This window comes from Pelophylax lessonae, assembly GCF_965119305.1.
Source record: "Pelophylax lessonae genome assembly, chromosome: 9".
Classification (NCBI taxonomy): domain Eukaryota; kingdom Metazoa; phylum Chordata; class Amphibia; order Anura; family Ranidae; genus Pelophylax; species Pelophylax lessonae.
In genome coordinates this window covers 64818657-64840443 of record NC_138776.1, presented here as the reverse complement: position 1 = coordinate 64840443, position 21787 = coordinate 64818657, and positions in this window count along the sequence as shown.

Sequence of the window (21787 nt, the reverse complement as noted above, 5' to 3'; positions counted from 1 at the left end):
GCGAACAGTTCCCGGCGAACTTAGCATGTTCGCGTTCGCCGCTGCCGGCGAACATATGCGATGTTCGGTCCGCCCCCCATAAGACATCATTGAGGCAAACTTTGACCCTGAACTTTACAGTCAGCAGACACATTTCCAGCCAATCAGCGTACCTCCCTCCCACACCCTCCCACCTCCTATAAATAAGCAAGGGCAGCATCCATCTTAGATCATTCTGAAGCAGTGTGTGTAGTGAGAATAGGGAGAGAGCTGCTGCTGCTGCTGCTGCTGTTAAGCTAGGGACAGTTAGTCAGTGTTCCTGGTCTTGCAGTGTTCTTGGTCCACTACTGCTGTAATATCAGCACCCCAAAAAGCCCTTCTAAGGGCTGGTATTTGTGGTTTTTTTTTTTTTTATATATATATATATATATATATATACCTAGCGTCCCCAAAAGCCCTTTTAAGGGCTGGTAATTGAGTTGTTTCTTCATATATATATATATATCTATATCTATCTAGTGTCCCCAAAAGCCCTTTTAAGGGCTGGTAATTGAGGATTTTTTTATTTTTATATATATACATATATATATATATATAGTGTCCCCAAAAGCCCTTTCAAGGGCTGGTAAGGTAATAGATTTTTTTCTTTATATATATATATATATATATATATCTATTGTACACTGCAGTTGCCTGCCCGCTGTGTGTGAGAGGCCACAGACCTACCACAGACTGTACTGTGTGCACACCACACTCATTTCGGGTGGCACAGGCACAGTACCTGGCATTTTAAAAAATATTTTTTTTTTCTCTGTCATAATTGCAGTGAGTGCTGTGTCAGGTCCACAGAGTGCACTGTACCCACTGCAGTGCACTGCCCACCACTGATATATATACGTTGGCACAGCATCTTGTTGCAATAAATTGAAAAAAAAAATATTTTTTATTATTGCAGTTGCCTGGGCTGCCAGTGACTGTCAGGTCCACAGAGTGTACTGTGCCCACTGCAGTGCCACTGTGTGCCCACCCACCACTGATATATAAGGTGGCACAGCAGCTTGCAAAGTAAAAAAAAAATATATATTTTTTTAAATTGCAGTTGCCTGGGTGCCAGTGACTGCTGTCAGGTCCACAGAGAGTGTACTGTGCCACTGCCCACCCACCACTGATATATAAGGTGGCACAGCAGCTTGCAAAGTAAAAAAAATATATATATTTTTTTAAATTGCAGTTGCCTGGGTGCCAGTGACTGCTGTCAGGTCCACAGAGAGTGTACTGTGCCACTGCCCACCCACCCACCACTGATATATAAGGTGGCACAGCAGCTTGCAAAGTAAAAAATATATATATATTTTTTTAAATTGCAGTTGCCTGGGTGCCAGTGACTGCTGTCAGGTCCACAGAGAGTGTACTGTGCCACTGCCCACCCACCACTGATATATAAGGTGGCACAGCAGCTTGCAAAGTAAAAAAAATATATATATATTTTTTAAATTGCAGTTGTCTGGGTGCCAGTGACTGCTGTCAGGTCCACAGAGAGTGTACTGTGCCACTGCCCACCCACCACTGATATATAAGGTGGCACAGCAGCTTGCAAAGTAAAAAAAAATATATATATTTTTTAAATTGCAGTTGCCTGGGTGCCAGTGACTGCTGTCAGGTCCACAGAGAGTGTACTGTGCCACTGCCCACCCACCACTGATATATAAGGTGGCACAGCAGCTTGCACTCATAGTACAACAGTAACAACACATTAAAAAAAAAATGACAGGCAGAGGCAGGCCACCCCGCAAGGGCCATCGTGGTCGTGGTGCTGTGATTTCCTTAGGCTCTAGAATAATGCCCAGTGTTCAGAGGCCACCACATCCACCTGAACTCAAAAAATTCTGAGGCCATAGTTGACTGGCTTACACAGGACACCCAATCGTCTACAGCTTCCGCTCGGAACCTTAATGCACCATCCTCCTCCAGCTCAGCTTCGGGCACCTCTCAATTTACCACTCGCCAGCCCGCCGGCACCACCACCAACACTAGCACCACAGCCGCTTCACTTGATCCGTCAGAGGAGTTATTTTCACATCAGTTTGAAGAAATAAGTGATGCGCAACTATTAGTGCCAGAGGATGTAGATAACGGGGATATGTCTCAGTCAGGCAGCATTATACACATGGACGTACATTGTGATGATGATGATGTTGTACCTGCTGCTGCTGCCTTTGCTGAGTTGTCAAGTGAAGCGGCTGATGATGACGATGTGTCTGTGGATGTCACCTGGGTGCCTGCTCGAAGAGCAGAAGAAGAGGGGGAAAGTTCAGATGGGGAGACAGAGAGGAGGAGGAGACGAGTTGGAAGCAGGGGGAGGAGGTCATCGCAAGGAGCTAGTGGCGCAGTCAGACAGCATGTAGATTCGGCACCCGGGGTCAGCCAGACAGCACGCCAATCAACGCAAGCTGTTGCCACCACCAGAATGCCGTCCTTGCAAAGCTCAGCAGTGTGGCATTTTTTTTGTGTGTCTGCCTCTGATATCAGCGATGCCATTTGTAACCTGTGCCAAAAGAAACTGAGTCGTGGGAAGTCCAACACCCACCTAGGTACAACTGCTTTGCGAAGGCACATGATCTCACATCACAAACGCCTATGGGATCAACACATGAGTAAAAGCAGCACACAAACTGAAAGCCACCATCCTCCTCCTGGTCCAGCATCTTCAGCCACGTCAACCACTGCTGTCCTCCATGCCCCCTATCAACAACCCGCCCCTCCGCCTCTCACCTTCAGCAGTTCCTGCTCGTCACCTGCCCACAGTCAGGTGTCTGTGAAGGAAATGTTTGAGCGCAAAAAGCCAATCTCGCAGAGTCACCCCCTTGCCCGGCGTCTGACAGCTGGCTTGTCGGAACCCTTAGCCCGCCAGCTTTTACCATACAAGCTGGTGGAGTCTGAGGCCTTCAAAAAATTTGTCGCTATTGGGACACCGCAGTGGAAGGTACCCGGCCAAAATTATTTTTCACAAAAGGCAATCCCCAACCTGTACTCTATTGTGGAAAAAGAAATCATGTCACGTCTGGCACACAGTGTTGGGGCAAGGGTCCATCTGACCACTGATAGCTGGTCTGCAAAGCACGGTCAGGGCAGGTATATAACGTACACTGCGCATTGGGTAAACCTGCTGGCGGCTGCCAAGCATGGAATGCGTGGCTCTGCTGCAGAGGAGTTGGTGACACCGCCACGACTTGCAGGCAGGCCTGCTGCCACCTCCTCTACTCCTCCTACTCCATCCTCTTTGCTAACCTCCTCGGCTGAGTCCTCTTCTGCTGTTGCGTCTTGCTCCACACCAACTGCACCCCCCCAGCTCCCCAGGGGCTATTCCACATGCCGGATACGACAGTGTCACGCTGTCTTGGGGTTGACTTGCCTGAAAGCAGAGAGTCACACTGGACCAGCACTACTGTCCGCCCTGAATGCACAGGTGGATCAGTGGCTGACCCCGCACCAACTGGAGATCAGCAAAGTGGTGTGTGACAACGGGAGCAATTTGTTGGCGGCATTGAATTTGGGCAAGTTGACACATGTGCCGTGCATGGCACATGTGTTGAATCTGATTGTGCAACGTTTTGTGCAGAAGTACCCAGGCTTACAGGACGTCCTCAAGCAGGCCAGGAAGGTGTGTGGCCATTTCAGGCGTTCCTACACGGCCATGGCGCACTTTGCAGATATTCAGCGGCGAAACAACATGCCAGTGAGGCGCTTGATTTGCGACAGCCCGACACGTTGGAATTCAACACTGCTAATGTTCGACCGCCTGCTCCAACAAGAAAAAGCGGTCAACGAGTATTTGTATGACCGGGGTGCTAGGACAGCCTCTGCGGAGCTGGGTATTTTTTTGCCACGCTACTGGACGCTCATGCGCAATGCCTGTAGGCTCATGCGTCCTTTTGAGGAGGTGACAAACCTAGTGAGTCGCACTGAAGGCACCATCAGCGACATCATCCCATATGTTTTTTTCCTGGAGCGTGCCCTGCGAAGAGTGCTGGATCAGGCCGTAGATGAGCGTGAAGAGGAAGAGGAAGAGTTGTGGTCACCATCACCACCACCAGAAACAGCCTTACCATCGATTGCTGGACCTGCGGCAACACTGGAAGAGGAGTGTGAGGAAGAGGAGTCAGAGGAGGAATGTGGCTTTGAGGAGGAGGAACACCAACCACAGCAGGCATCCCAGGGTGCTCGTTGTCACCTATCTGGTACCCGTGGTGTTGTACGTGGCTGGGGGGAAGAACACACCTTCAATGACATCAGTGAGGACGAGGAATTGGACATGAGTAGCTCGGCATCCAACCTTGTCCAAATGGGGTCTTTCATGCTGTCATGCCTGTTGAGAGACCCTCGTATAAAAAGGCTGAAGGAGAACGACCTGTACTGGGTGGCCACGCTACTAGACCCCCGGTATAAGCAGAAAGTCTGTGACATGTTACCCAATTACTGGCAGTCGCAAAGGATGCAGCAGCTACAAAATAAGTTAAAAACTATGCTCTACACAGCGTATAAGGGTGATGTCACAGCACAACGGGAATCCAACAGGGGAAGAGGTGAAAGTAATCCTCCTCCTACCACCACAACCACGCCGGCAAGGACAGGACGCTTTACAGACGTCTTGTTGATGGAGGACATGCGGAGCTTTTTTAGTCCTATGCATCGCCACAGCCCTTCGGGGTCCACCCTCAGAGAACGACTCGACCGACAGGTAGCAGACTACCTTGCCTTAACTGCAGATATCGACACTCTGAGGAGCGATGAACCCCTTGACTACTGGGTGTGCAGGCTTGACCTGTGGCCTGAGCTATCCCAGTTTGCCATTGAACTTCTGGCCTGCCCCGCTTCAAGTGTGCTGTCAGAAAGGACCTTCAGCGCAGCAGGAGGTATTGTCACTGAGAAGAGAAGTCGCCTAGGTCAAAAAAGTCTTGATTACCTCACGTTTATTAAGATGAATGAGGCATGGATCCCGAAGGGACTGACAGTGGGGGATGCATTTGACTAAAAAAGGCCTGGTGATGACTGAGATGCCTTGGCCTAAAAATGGTCCACACGCTGCTGTATATAATCATTCTCTGCATGCCGGATGACTTACGTGACGTCTCCGCCACCAACTACGGTTCAAGCAGCAATGTTTTAGTGCACTTTCTGCCTTAAAACCTCAATTTTTCAGGCCGCTGCTACAGCAGCGGCTGCAACAATACCTACTTTTTCATGCATGTGTACATGCCTAATTTTTCTGGCCTCTGGTGCTACACTGTGGCTGCAAAAAAACAAAAAACAAAAAAAAAGGCACATACATGTGTCAATTCCCCTTCGTGATCGTTACCTTGTCGTGGTGAAGGGGCTTGCGTATCACAATGAAGCGATCACCTCTAGGATTGTGTTGGCACACCCCAGATGATAAGGTCGTTGCTTCATTGTGTACAGACCAAAAGCGATCCGCAGGATAATTTTTCATAAAAAAAAACATTCATTTTCTTTCATTCTTTCTGCGGAGCTGGGTATTTTTTGGCCGCGTTACTGAATGCTCATGAACAATGGCTGTAGGCTCATGCGTCCTTTTGCGGAGATGACAACCCTGGTGGTCAGTCGAACCCAAGGCAACATCATCGACCTCATCCCATATGCGTTTTTTCTGGAGCGTGCCCTGCGAAGAGTACTGGATCAGGCTGTAGATGAGCATGAAGAGGAAGAGTTGTGGTCCTCATCACCACCAGAAGCAGCCTTGTCGTTGTCAATTGCTGGACCTGTGGCAACGCAGAGAGAGGAGTCTGAAGAAGAGAAGTCAGAGGAGGAAGGTGGCTTTGAGGAGGTGGAATACCAGCCACAGCAGGCGTCCCAGGGGGCTTGTTCTCACCTTTCGGGGACCCTTGGTGTTGTATGTGGCTGGGTGGAGGAAGAGACCTTCAATGATGTCAGTGAGGACAAGGAACGGGACATGGCTAGCTTGGTATCCAACCTTGTGCAAATTGGGAGTTTGCGGTTGTGCAAATGGACTGACTGACTGTTAAACGGGGAGTTTGGTCTGTCAGAGTTTGGTCTGTCACTGTGAAGCGGGCAACGGGCGTAACCCTTACACTACTTGACCGATAAAACATCATACCTGATCGTATTCACACACTGGATGTTTTAGTGCTGGTTTACACTGCCGCTACCACTAAAGTAGCGTCGCTTCCAGTGCGACTTTGGCGCGACTTAGCGCGACTTTGGCGCGACCTCATCGCGAGGTGACTTTTTATTTGGCCAATCACAATATCATGTTTTGTTACCGTCACCTAATTTCCTTTTCCTGTTTTTTGTTTTACATATTTCCCCATGTGTGCAGTGTTGTCTGTGTCATAGCTCAACTGATAGGCATGTTTGCCTTGGCATATCATATTTCAGCTTGCCAGAAAGAAAAAAAGACAGCTGGAAAGACACTGCATTAGTTTTCTACTAAAAATCATAAGAAAAATGCTGTTTTTTTTGGGTTGTGGACATACTACAGAGCTGAAACTTGACAGGTACACTTTTTAGACCCCCCAGACACTAAATACAAAAAATGACATGCCTGCCTAAAAAAATGCCCGATAAATGCCTGCAAGAGAAAAAGACAGCCGCAGAGAAGCCGTATTCCTGAAAATATAAGAAAAATGCTGTTTTTTAGGGGTTCTGGACATGCTACAGATCTGAAACTTGACAGGTACACTTTTGTGACCCCCCAGACACTAAATACAAAAAATGACATGCCTGCCTAAAAAAATGCCCGATAAATGCCTGCAAGAGAAAAAGCCAGCCGCAGAGAAGCCGTATTCCTGAAAATATAAGAAAAATGCTGTTTTTTAGGGGTTCTGGACATGCTACAGATCTGAAACTTGACAGGTACACTTTTGTGACCCCCCAGACACTAAATACAAAAAATGACATGCCTGCCTAAAAAAATGCCCGATAAATGCCTGCAAGAGAAAAAGACAGCCGCAGAGAAGCCGTATTCCTGAAAATATAAGAAAAATGCTGTTTTTTAGGGGTTCTGGACATGCTACAGAGCTGAAACTTGACAGGTACACTTTTGTGACCCCCCAGACACTAAATACAAAAAATGACATGCCTGCCTAAAAAAATGCCCGATAAATGCCTGCAAGAGAAAAAGCCAGCCGCAGAGAAGCCGTATTCCTGAAAATATAAGAAAAATGCTGTTTTTTAGGGGTTCTGGACATGCTACAGAGCTGAAACTTGACAGGTACACTTTTTAGACCCCCCAGACACTAAATACAAAAAATGACATGCCTGCCTAAAAAAATGCCCGATAAATGCCTGCAAGAGAAAAAGCCAGCCGCAGAGAAGCCGTATTCCTGAAAATATAAGAAAAATGCTGTTTTTTAGGGGTTCTGGACATGCTACAGAGCTGAAACTTGACAGGTACACTTTTGTGACCCCCCAGACACTAAATACAAAAAATGACATGCCTGCCTAAAAAAATGCCCGATAAATGCCTGCAAGAGAAAAAGACAGCCGCAGAGAAGCCGTATTCCTGAAAATATAAGAAAAATGCTGTTTTTTAGGGGTTCTGGACATGCTACAGATCTGAAACTTGACAGGTACACTTTTGTGACCCCCCAGACACTAAATACAAAAAATGACATGCCTGCCTAAAAAAATGCCCGATAAATGCCTGCAAGAGAAAAAGCCAGCCGCAGAGAAGCCGTATTCCTGAAAATATAAGAAAAATGCTGTTTTTTAGGGGTTCTGGACATGCTACAGAGCTGAAACTTGACAGGTACACTTTTTAGACCCCCCAGACACTAAATACAAAAAATGACATGCCTGCCTAAAAAAATGCCCGATAAATGCCTGCAAGAGAAAAAGCCAGCCGCAGAGAAGCCGTATTCCTGAAAATATAAGAAAAATGCTGTTTTTTAGGGGTTCTGGACATGCTACAGAGCTGAAACTTGACAGGTACACTTTTGTGACCCCCCAGACACTAAATACAAAAAATGACATGCCTGCCTAAAAAAATGCCCGATAAATGCCTGCAAGAGAAAAAGCCAGCCGCAGAGAAGCCGTATTCCTGAAAATATAAGAAAAATGCTGTTTTTTAGGGGTTCTGGACATGCTACAGAGCTGAAACTTGACAGGTACACTTTTTAGACCCCCCAGACACTAAATACAAAAAATGACATGCCTGCCTAAAAAAATGCCCGATAAATGCCTGCAAGAGAAAAAGCCAGCCGCAGAGAAGCCGTATTCCTGAAAATATAAGAAAAATGCTGTTTTTTAGGGGTTCTGGACATGCTACAGAGCTGAAACTTGACAGGTACACTTTTTAGACCCCCCAGACACTAAATACAAAAAATGACATGCCTGCCTAAAAAAATGCCCGATAAATGCCTGCAAGAGAAAAAGACAGCCGCAGAGAAGCCGTATTCCTGAAAATATAAGAAAAATGCTGTTTTTTAGGGGTTCTGGACATGCTACAGAGCTGAAACTTGACAGGTACACTTTTTAGACCCCCCCAGACACTAAATACAAAAAATGACATGCCTGCCTAAAAAAATGCCCGCTAAATGCCTGCAAGAGAAAAAGCCAGCCGCAGAGAAGCCATATTCCTGAAAATATAAGAAAAATGCTGTTTTTTAGGGGTTCTGGACATGCTACAGAGCTGAAACTTCACAGGTACACTTTTTAGACCCCCCAGATGCTAAATCCAAAGAAATTTTTTATTTTTATTTTTTTTTAATTTTTCCAATAATTGGCTCTCTATCAAAAAATTATAATTTTTAAGAACTTTTTTTTGCGTGATCCCTCTCCGGCATGCCACAGTCCAGGTGTTAGTCCCCTTGAAACAACTTTTCCATCACTATTGTGGCCAGAAAGAGTCCCTGTGTGTTTTAAAATTCGCCTGCCTATTGAAGTCTATGGCGGTTCGCCCGGTTCGCCGGTTCGCGAACATTTGCCGATGTTCGCGTTCGCCGTTCGCGAACCGCGAATTTTAGGTTCGCGACATCACTATTAATAAGTAATACACCGATTACAAACCAGTAACACAGAGCTGTGTGAACAGTGACTGGCAATAAATGAAGAACTCATGTTTTGCCGAAGGTCAACCCTTTGCATTGGCTGTTACAGATTGTGTCTCTACGGTGGTACCAAGAAATTAGAAAAACAAGTTTTGGCAGGACAGACACTTTGTGCTGCAATACATATTTTAAAGAGTGGACCATAGAGCCACTTTAAGGTGAACATTTTACAGATCTATAGAGCTTTCCTTCCTTGTTCAGTGCTAGAATATTTATTGTAAACTGTTAAATGGAACATGGGGACCAGGGTTAAATACAGGGCTATTGCTTACTAGCTTCTATACAGCAAATGAAAGGTGTCTATAGTGATGCCATATTTCAGCATCTTTGAAACCACTATAACAAAGCCTTGTCAAATAGCTCTGTGTAGGTAACAATAAAGAGTGTGAAGAAAAAAACTGTAAACCAAAGGTTTTTCTTGTAATTTCTTATGTCCAGGAAGTCACTTTTGTAGTATTTCAAATAGAAGACACAAGAAAATTGCTTTAGGGCTGGATCCGAAATATAGAAAACTGAATTTATATAAATGAAATTCACAGTTAGATGGATTGCCAAATCTTTTCCAGAATGCAAAATCACAGATTGGTTTGATAATGATGGGGAGAATAAAAGTAATTCATAGACTCCTAAAATGCATGTACTATTCTCAGTTATGATAGATTATTTTTGTGATTTAATTCCTGCTTGTTACAAAAAGAGAAGAAAAATGATGCAAGATAGATGTACACATCTAGCCAGCTTGAATATTTGTTATCACTGTTGTGATGTAACTGGCCCAATACTGTTCAACATGGCAATAATTGTAGGGAATAAAGTATTAAATGTAATTGTCTGAGAATTTTTTTGTGTATTTCTACTGGCAGTATTTCTTAACCACTTGCCGACCGCCGCACGGCTATATACTGTGGCAGTCAGCCCCCTACAGGCAAAGTGACGTATGGGCACGAGCCTGTAGGGGGGGAGCGCTCCCGCCCCCGCTTGTTCCCTGCCTAGCCCGTGCGTGTGACTGGTGGCTCCGATGTCCGCTGGCCACTCGCGATATCCCTCAGGAGAGGGAGAAAGACAGACGGCTGATGTAAACACAGCCGTCTGTCATTCTCCCTTTGATCATCACAGAGGCTATGCGATCCTGCTATGTAGGATCGTATGTCTCTGTGATGATCTAACAAGCCACGCCCCTTGACAGTTAGAATCATGCCCCTAGGGACACACTTAACCCCTTGATCACCAGTAAAGTTAACCCCTTCCCTGCCAGTGTCATTTTTACAGTAACAGTGCATATTTATAGCACTGATTACTGTAGTAATGTCACTGGTACCCCCAAAAGTGTCAAAAATGTCAGTAAGGGGTCCAATCTGTCCGCCGCAATGTCGCAGTCGCAGTCCCGCAAAAAAAAATCGCAGATCGCCGCCATTACTAGTTAAAAAAAAAAACAATAAAAATGACATAAATCTTTCTCGTAGTTAGTAAACACAATAACTTTTGCGCAAACCAATCAAAATACGCTTATTGCGATTTTTTTTACCAAAAATATGTAGCAGAAAACAAATTGGCCTAAAATGTTAAAAAAAATTTGATTATTACATTTTTTTTTTAAATTTCATATAAAAAATGTGAATTATATTGTTATTTTTTCAAAATTGTCGATCTTTTTTTGTTTATAGCGCAAAAAATAAAAATCACACAGGTGATCAAATACCGCCAAAAGAAAGCTCTGTTTGTGGGAAAAAAAGGACGTCAATTTCGTTTGGATACAGCGCTGCACGACCGCGCAATTGTCTGTTAAAGTCACGCAGTGCCGAATCGCAAAATAGGGCCTGGTCTTTGAGCAGCCAAATCCTTCGGGGCTTAAGTGGTTAAAGATTAGACAATCTGAGTATGCTGACTCATGATAAAAAAAAGTGTTGATATTGGCATTTGCTTGGACTGGAAACATTTTCTTGGAATCATACAGTACTGGGCAAAATAAAGGCAATGGGTTTTATGCTGGCAATATCAGGTAAGGACGTTAGCAAACAAAGATATTAGTACAGACCATGTAACCCCTCCCCCCCCCCCCCCCATTCCCAGCAATCCTCATCTTTTTGCTGAAGTTCCTAAGTGGCTGCTCTCTATTGAAAGTAGGTTTCTGGTTTACAATTCCTAATTTTACCTAGAAAATAATGAAGTTTCCTAGCATATTTTTGCACCGAGAAATCACTTTCTCAACCCATCTGCTCCTACAACCACCGCAGCAATTTCCTACAGCTTCTGGATCACTGTCACTTGACAGCAGCTCAGGGACCATGAATGGACCTCAAAATATAAAGACAAAGGGCTGGCATTAGTGCCCACACTTGGTATACCAGTTTTGAGAGGTTTTGTTAGCCAAAGGGTGGTCTTCAGGTCCATAGCAGTGATGAAGCACACCAGTGTGATCCAGTCCCTGAAGACTCCGTCCAGAAAGAAGTGAATAAGCCCTTTTTTGGCAAAAGCAGGGCGTTTCTAACTGGTGATACTCTCCTGAGAAGGAGCCCAGAGCCCTAGTCTGGGCTAATTCCCTTTCTTCCGTGGACCCCCACCCCCATTCCTAAGGGTAGTCCCTGGGCATCCATAGCACAGAAGGGTGGTCAGTTTTGGTACTTAGGCTAGGAGCAGCATATCACCATACTTTAATTGATCTTTTGCAGACACTTTATTCCTTTGTTCTTATGAGATACATTCCCTTTACTGTGGTATTTGTGTCACATATTCTAGGACTCATTCAGAGGGAAATTTCCTACTCTGTGTGCACAGTCCTGCCACTGGAGGTAGTACCTCTGTCCTCCTCAACCCTGGCACTATCTTGAGGACTTACTTACTCCACTACAGGACTTGGCATTCTGCTGTACCAGTCACAGCGCTGCTCAGGTTTTCCACATTTGCCTTCACTGTTTTTTTAAGCAGCCTTCAGTCATGACACTCAGGCTAGCTTCACCCCTTCTACTTCTACAGCAACAGGTTGTGGATACTCCTCAGGGGATCCCTTCACTCTCATGGTGGATGTCAGGCACAAGGAAAATGGGATGAGAGGGCAGACCAGCACACACTGTGCACATGGCACAACTGAAAATATGGACCTCAGTCTCTACTTATCTTCTTCAGTACCCCCTTTTCCTACTTCTTAACTATGCAATCCCTAACCTTAACAGTTTAGTTCCCCAGTGGACATGATATTAGAAGCCCTCCTGAAAGCCTCTTTTGCTCTGTGGAGCTCGGCCATGCATCTGGCAGTGATTTCTATGGCAGTTTGGCACAGCATAGCAGTCTGAGCCAAGTGCATGATGCTTAACCACAGACTGAATCTGACTAATCCCTAGGTACTTTAAAAATTTGAACTTCTCCCAGTACACTTGCGCTACTCTGTAGTAGGCAGTTTGGCGGACTCTCTGTGCCAGAATTCTCACCTAGGTCTTATATCTGCTAGGATGCGCAGGAATCTCAGGCTGTGGAACTGTTCTACGGAGACAGTCTGTAAGAAATTATTAATTGAGTTTAATCCTGCGCAAAAGGTATAATAAAATGAAGCTGCTGCCCACCCGTCCACCTCCCCCAAAAGGAAGTATAGTAGTAAGATAAAGGGTTATTGGATTATGGCGCTGCTATAAAACTGATGGTTAATAACTCCACTACTGTGGTCCAGTTAATATGTTTAAATATTTAATATGTTTAATATGTTTAAAAAATAAATGTCCAATAAATGGGTAAATGTCTATTTAAGTGTAAGATAATGGCGTATTCTTTGTATACATATACATATATACAGTGCTAAAGCTGGTGTAATTAAACTCAAAGGTTCCTAGTGCATAAATGTGTTTACAGCATTGGCTGCTTAAAGTGCCTACGTGCTTTACAAAGTGCCCTTACCGTGATCAGTGCTAAGTGTGCATAAGTACTTTATAAAAAAAATATATAAATCTATATTAAAATATAGATATTAATGACGTCATTGTGATGAAATGCGCTCCTAATGACGTCATTGTGACAAAACGCGTAGGGAAGAGCCAAGAGCATCATTGTGTCACTTCCAGCTACCTCTGGTTACGGACCATGGAACGCACATAATCCGTATATCCTGTGTACGGAATACAGACTGCTGAATACTGCTGTTTTTTTAAGTAAGTGTATCTATTTTCTTAAAAAAATTTAATTTAACTGGTACACTATGGGCTATTGGTATTGTCTTTCCATGCAAACGAGTAAAACCTGATTAGCATAGACCCTGAGAGATCGACCCGGACACCACCACCTTGTTGAGAGGTTTGAGACCCCCTTGTGGGGATTGCTTTCTGGTGAGTGTGGGACCATCGGGGGAGCACCACTTGTTAACTGGAAGCACAGAATATATTTTTTGAAGCACTTTGTAGAGCACCTGACATGAACTATTAACACTACTTATATTCATATTTATTTTTACTTACCATTATTGTTTATTTGGGAACGGTTGTTCACTGTGAGCACAGAATCCATTTTTGAAGCACTTTTCACTTATGTTTGAAGATATAGATGGACTACTAACACTACCTATATTTATATATTTATATGCATCTATTTACTATCAGTGAATTGGTCCAATGTGAAAATAATAACAAAAGCGTGCAGCGCTAATAGAGAATTGCATATACATAAACATATACAATTAAAAGTGTCCAAAAAGAATTCATGGTGATATGTCCATATCAAAGAATCCCAGTGTCTATTTAAAGTGAAAGGAATGGTGTCCAAATTAAATTGAAATAGGTGATTTTGGTGCACGTGAATTCCCAACACCGACAGAAGAAAGTTAACATGCGCTCACCAGAAAGAGAGGACCTAGAGTACTGTACAGTACCTAGATCTTCAAAGCTTGTAAGTAGTCTAAATTGGTAATCGAGTCCATATGGTAACTTCGGGTGTCCAAGTGTGTTGCAGTAGCCGGTATATTGCCTCTCATTCGGGTATGGTGATCATAAACCAAAAAGGAGCAAAATATAGTGTAATACTGCTACAATTTATTAATTAAAATAAAACAATTACACTTACAGACATCCCAAGGTAAAATGCATCAAAGGTACATCAGAGATACATGGGTAGGTTGTCCGTGGCGTGACCTTAATATGTTTCAGCACATCTGCCTTTATCAAAAGGTGTAGCTACACCTTTTGCACCAATTACACCAGCTTTAGCACTGTATATATGTATATGCATACAAAGGCAATTATAGTACACTTACCATAGACATTTACCCATTTATTTATTTTTATTTATTTCAGGTACTTATATAGCACTGTCAATTTACGCAGCGCTTTACATATACATTGCACATTCACATCAGGCCCTGCCCTCAAGGAGCTTATAATCTAAGGTCCCTAACTCACATACATACATACATACACAGTAGGGCCAATTTTTTTTTTTTTTTATACAGGATCCAATTAACCTACCAGCATGTCTTTGGAGTGTGGGAGGAAACCGGAGTGCCCTGAGGAAACCCACGCAGGCACAGGGAGAACATGCAAACTCCAGGCAGGTAGTGTCGTGGTTGGGATTCGAACCAGCGACCCTCTTGCTGCTAGGTGAATGTGCTAACCACTACATCACTGTGCTACCCTTGTTGGACATGTATTTTTTAAACATAATAACTGGACCAAAAAAAGGAGCAAGTAGGCGGGGCACTACGAGGGACTATAAACACCTGCTCAACCGGCGCTAAAATACAAGTACCTTAAAATCTATTGTAAAAAAGATATATGAAAGTTTGATACAAACAATATATCTAACAAAGCTGCTGCTATAAATGAAATGACATACAATAAAGGTGCATATATAATAATATCACAAACAAGATATACTACAACACACTAGCAGCGCTAAGAGCATAAAATACATATATATAAATGCAGTCCACTGGGATAAAGTCCATGTGCTCATATGATCATGCAGTGTGCCCAGAATATTCTCTCCTGACAATCCAAGGTCGTGAGTATGTTGGTGAATACACCGGACCCTCCACCTCACCAATGTGCTCCCCCAAATCAGAAACACTCACCAGAAATCTGGTCAACAAGCGCCTGTACCATCAGCCTATCACAGGCTTAGAAACGATCTCCTCAGGAATTAACCAGGAGCGCCGGCACTTGAACCGTCTCAATCAGATCAATTCTGGGACTCCATACTGCCTGACGTGCTGCTGGGGACAGCCTGGGACAGCAGCAGGGACATGTTCCAGTGACGATCCCTTGTCCCCGGTCCTTCCTGTACGTGCAGCTACACAACAGCAAACACAGCCCCTGCAGCTGTGCACAGGCGACCGAGGCCACCTAACTTGTACTTCCACACAGCTAGGCAGACCCGGCCACGCCTACCTCTGTCCAGGCACGCTAGCCCCTGGCCGGGTCTGCCTAGCTGTGTGGAAGTACAAGTTAGGTGGCCTCGGTCGCCTGTGCACAGCTGCAGGGGCTGTGTTTGCTGTTGTGTAGCTGCACGTACAGGAAGGACCGGGGACAAGGGATCGTCACTGGAACATGTCCCTGCTGCTGTCCCAGGCTGTCCCCAGCAGCACGTCAGGCAGTATGGAGTCCCAGAATTGATCTGATTGAGACGGTTCAAGTGCCGGCGCTCCTGGTTAATTCCTGAGGAGATCGTTTCTAAGCCTGTGATAGGCTGATGGTACAGGCGCTTGTTGACCAGATTTCTGGTGAGTGTTTCTGATTTGGGGGAGCACATTGGTGAGGTGGAGGGTCCGGTGTATTCACCAACATACTCACGACCTTGGATTGTCAGGAGAGAATATTCTGGGCACACTGCATGATCATATGAGCACATGGACTTTATCCCAGTGGACTGCATTTATATATATGTATTTTATGCTCTTAGCGCTGCTAGTGTGTTGTAGTATATCTTGTTTGTGATATTATTATATATGCACCTTTATTGTATAATAACTGGACCACAGTAGTGTGGTTATTAACCCTCAGTTTTATAGCAGCGCCATAACCGATTAACCCTTTATCTTACTAGTCTGTAAGAAATGTCTGAAAATAATTCTGCTTGTCAGGAAACTCTTCTGGAAAGAGTCCTTAGACACCTTTATGATGCAAATCACAGGTGATAAGAGCACACTTTTACCTAGTAAGAAGAAAGCTAAGGTTCTTTTCATGAATTCAGAAGAGGTACTTTTGTCCCTCCCAGACCTCTGCTTCTAAAGCCAAGTCCTCCACTCAGTTCCTTTGCAAGTCTGAACATCCAAGTCTGGCAGCAAGTCCTTCTCACACTAAAAGGGCAGCACCCGCACTTCCGGATGGGATTGGCCCAGTTTGTAATTGCATCACTGTATCAAGGGGAATTTGGGGCATCAATAGACAGCAAGTATGCATATTACATTTCTTTGCAGTTTTAGTGTGTAGGTTTTCCTTTTGGCCTGTCTTTATTCTTGATGGAGCTCTGTGGGGGGCGTCCTCTGGAGTTGCAGATAAATGAAGGTCAATCTCCAATCCCAGAGAATGCCAGTTGTGGGGAAAAGCATCGGGTGGAGTTAGAGCGCGACATCATCACGTACCAGCATGGCAGCAAGCCCTCCTCATACTGAAAGGGCAGCAGCCACATGTTTACCAGTGGGGGTATCAGTTGTATTTTTAAGCTGCCAAGGCTCAGGCCATTTTGGATCTTTTGGTCCAGGATGTGGTGTCCAAGGTATACAGACTGCTGTCAACACCTTTTGCAAGTCTGAAATTTCCCGGATGGGATTGGCCGTTTGTAATTGCATCACTGCATCAAGGGGAATTTCTGGCATCAATAGACATTAGGTATGCATTTTTACATTTTTTGAAGTTTTAGTGTGTAGGTTTTCCTTTTAGCCTGCCTTTACTCAGGTGGTTTTTGATATCTGTATGAACTCCTTTTGATGAAGCTCTGTGGACGGCATCCTCTGGAGTTGGAGATTAATGACGGACAATCATCAATCCCACAGAATGCCATTTGTGGGGAAAAGCATCGGGTTGAGTTGGAACATGACATCATCACATATCAGCATGGCAGCAAGCCCTCCCCACACTTAAAGGGCAGCACCCACACTTTTATGAGTGGGGGTATCAGTTGTATTTTTAGGCTGCCAAGGCTCAGGGCATTTTTGATCTTTTGGTCCAGGATGTGGTTTCCAAGGTATACAGACTGCTGTCAACACCTCACGCGAGCTTGCGTCATCTGCCAGAGTGACCTGCCTGTGTTCCTATCCAGCTGGTTCCTGTGTAAGCTGCTATAGCCACTGGTCTTCGAGCCAGAACCCAGATTGTGACAGAAGGGGAGCTCCATCTCTTGAAAGTGAAGGGACATCTTTTGGCCTTTTCAGTTGCCTGGACTCAGGGAGATTCGGATCTCTGGGTTCACGACATAGTGTCTGAGTGGTACAGAATGGAGTTTTGCTTACCACCTCTGTTTTATGTCTTGCCATCTGCCTGTTTTTCTGATGAGGTTGATGATGAGGGCCTTTCAACAACTTGCAACAACTTGCATCCTAGACTTTAAGATCCTCAACACTTTCTTGTGGGTCCAAAATATCTGTACTGTAATTGCATTGTTACATTGCTGCAACAATTCATTATCTTATAAATGAAAATTAATATACTTGTGGTAAAGTTCATTATTAAAAAGGTACAAAAATAAAGTCTATATACAGTAAATGTCCTGAAAAGTGCTCTGTGCTGTCTGTAAACACCAAAATTGCAAACGTGCTCCAAGAGTGCTCGTGAAGTAATTCAGCCTTTTAACAGAACCAAATTATCTCAGATTATAGAGATCAATAATGCTTGTGTATAATCCAGGGAGCCGATGCTCAAAAACCACAAATTCCCATTCAGATCTATGGTGCATGTAGTTAAGATAGCACGAAGTCCGGCATCAACTTAAAATCTTACCACACTTCCCAGATGGACTCCAACACTCAGAATGATAAGCATAAAAAGAGGATCTCAAAGCACAACTCATAGGCTCAAGGTTTAAGGGACACTTGACAGCGATGTGACCCCACTCACTGCACCCCCAACACTGGAGATGCCCACGGGTTCCTCTAGGGCTTCCCAGATGGGGTCTTTTAACAGGGGGTGACCCTCGGGCCAATCCCAGCAGCCTCTCAGGACTTCCCCGTTTCGGCTTTACCAGCTGTAATACTGCGGTTGACCGGGTGGCATCAGGAGGGGGTCTTTTGACTGTTAGGGATCTTGAAACTACAGACCCAGTAACCAGGTCATCTGCAGCAAAGTAGAGTTCCACCAGCTCAACCAAATCATCCTTCAAATTTGGATCAGCCACCTCTGCAACTTAGGAGTTAGGGCTCTCAGGAACAGGCCCATTGCAACTCTTTCCGCTATTTTGGGCCCTGTTTAAATTTCAGGCTGCAGCCACTATTTGACCAGGTTAATTAGGTCATACATTTGGGAGCAGGGGAACCCATCTGCCTTGAACACCAGCTGTGTTCTCACTTCAATTGTGACCCCCAGACATCGCAAGATCCTTTAGTTTGTCATATTCTCGGGCATTCTCAGCAGACAAGTCAAAGTACGCCTTGTATGCCTTTTGGGAGTCCCCCACTAACAGTGGTGCCACAAGCACAATCCAGCAGTCTTTAGGCCAAGCCTGTCCCTCAACAGTTCTCTCAAAAGTACATAAGAAGGCCTCCACATCATCCTGGGATTTCATCTTTTGTAGAAGGTGACTCTTGGTGCCTGGCAGGGTGTCACCAGGGGACCCTGTGGAGACAATTACAGTCTGGGTGGCAGTCGCTGTAGCACTTCTGCTAAGGCCTGTCGGTCTTTCTCAGCTGCCAGAGCCACTTGTGCCCCTGTTGCCTCAGCTAGGGCAGCCACTTAAGCTCCAGCAGTCACTTGAGCATCCGTGCTTGCCATCTGGCAGCCAGCATTTTATCAGTTTCTTCTTGTGCAGCAGCAACTTGCTGCTGCTGGACAGCCAGCATTTTTTTGGTTTGTTTACTTTGCAGCAAAGCCCTTATCAAGTCCTCCTTGTCGCAAATTCACTTTTTCACTGCAGTACACTGTGTAAGTGATATAGACACACACTGCTGTCCTTTTAACACTGCTGACACAACAATCACACAGCTTATTTTAAAGCAGTTTTAACAACAGGTACACAACATAGCCAGTCAACTTTCCTTTCAGCGTGGATCGGTAGAGAGATTGCCCGCATCCAAAAACACTAATTGTGGGGTTCAGCTTCAAGTGGAGAGTTTTCAGAAGGTGATCCGAGCCACATGAAAGGTTAAGGGCTTCCTGCCCATGTTTATTTGGTCAACGTGCACTGTAACATAAGGGGCAGAAAACACAGTCCCAGAACAAAAGTCCAGCAAATAAATGTAAGCCTCCTGGCTAATAAATAGACCTCACTGGCTCTGTTCCAGTCCTGCAGGCATATTCCCTCACAGCCTGCTTGTCTCTTTTTATAGAACTAACCACAGATTAACCCATGGAAGCTAAAATATACCCCAGGTGGATAGCAAGGTGTGGCCAGTGCTTTACCCCTTGCTGCTTACAGACCTCTCACTGCCACCCATTTACCTTAAAAACCTCAAGATTTTATGTGGCAGATACACTCAATCGATCACTGACAGGGGCTGTCACAACACGTAACATATTGCATCACAGGTGCACTAACCACAGATTAACCCATGGAAGCTAAAATATACCCCAGGTGGATAGCAAGGTGTGGCCAGTGCTTTACCCCTTGCTGCTTACAGACCTCTCACTGCCACCCATTTACCTTAAAAACCTCAAGATTTTATGTGGCAGATACACTCAATCGATCACTGACAGGGGCTGTCACAACACGTAACATATTGCATCACAGGTATGTGTCCTTTGCCTACGGACCTTATACTAAAAAGGTGTCCCTCTTTCAAAGGTCAGAAAGTTGAAAGGTATGATACAGTAACTTGCAGACCAATGCTAATGACTGCTTGATCCCTGTGTCATAAAAATTGGTGAAAGTAAGTATCCTAAGGAAAAGGTAGCCATAAATAAAAATGCCTTTTGTGGGAATTGCTTATGCATTAGGCCATGCATTTAATGTTTATGGCCGTAAAACAACCCTGTTGTCTACGTCAAAAACTTCACATGCCTGACAAGGGGGCGCTGCGTGGCTACGAAATGTTGCACTTTTTCTTGTGATGTAATATTTTGCAATAAAAGCCTTTAGGCTGTATTTGAGGATTCTTGGTGTGCTGGCAAATATGTGCATTTTCTTCAAAAAATTGTCAAAGCAGTTTCTTGCAAAATACATTATATAATGCTTACCTGCCTTCTTTCTATTCAAGCCCTGCAGTCTTTGTCAGACCAGTCACCATTCAATACTTTAGAGAGTATCAGATGTCTGTGCCCCCCACCATGTGCTGTGGTTCCATCAGGTGACCCCTATGTCACTACAGGACTCATTAGTGATGAAGGGGCAAGAGGTGGATCCAAAGTGCACAGTGGGGAACTCTGGCATCTGACATTCCTGGAAGTGTAAAATGCTGAAGAGTCTGGCAGAGGCTGCAGCACAAGGTAGGAGACATGGTCCACTGGAGAGTAGAATACTATTTCTTCTTTTGCCAGAATCTGCGGCGGCCAAATTTTTGGGGTGATCACAAAGTCACTTTACAGGTTTAAATAGTTTTTCAACTTTCTCAGCGCAGACATCAGTTTCATGTAATAAAGTTTTCTTTCTTCGTTCTGCTCTGATTAAGTTCTGCCATCCTGTACCCTTTAATAGCAGAAGTTAGACAGAATTAGCGATGTGAGCAGTTGCATTGATTAAATGAGATGAAAACCGAAGATGTTGCCTCTGAGCTCTGTTTTTTTTTTTTTTTTTTTTTTTAATTACCTGAAATATACTGCATAAGTGTGAGTAAGTGTTATGTCAGAATTAATAGCTGATAAAGGTTTTCATTCAGATAAAAGCCAGGACGCGCTGGATGAAAGTCCAAAGAGGCTAGTTAGAGAAACTAGATTTACTGTGGTGTTTCAGCCACGTTCGATGAACAAATAAAGCATATGATAATTGTAAATCATTATTAGCAGGTATAAATGCCTAGCTTGTTTAGGAATGTCACATTTGTTCCAGATTTCTTCCCTTAGCTTATTTTTGTTACTTCGCCTCGCACATAATCATTGTTTTTTGCTGCATTGGACTCTAAATAAAATGCTTTATATTGTTTCCAATGCAGAACTGTTTACATTGTTTAATCTCCAGTGAAAACATTTTTTTTTGCTTTGGATGGATTGGGAAGAGTTACAACCCCTGTCAGACCTTCTATTGTTTGTTTCTTCCTCATTTCTTGTCCTGTTGTCCGGGGTCAGAGATAGGAGATGATGTCATATCCCTCTAATGGGGTAAAAAAGAACGACAAAAACACTTTTAGTACATTTGAACCTTTGTTAAGTTATTTATTGCTGTTTGTTTAATCAATTAAATATGTTGCCCTGATAATAAAAATACAAAAAAAAAAAAACAAAAGAAAACAAAAGAGAAACCCCAAACATTGCTTGAACCACACTCACAATGTTGACAAACAGTTTCTTTTTTTTTCCTTTACACCTATGGGTGGGACTGCTAGCAATCCCCCTCCCTTTACATCATGGGTGTCCAACCTTTTGGCTTCTCTGGGCCACATTGAGTATAGATAAATTGTCTCGGGCCGCATATAAAATATATACTATAGTTAAGGTATATAAGTAATA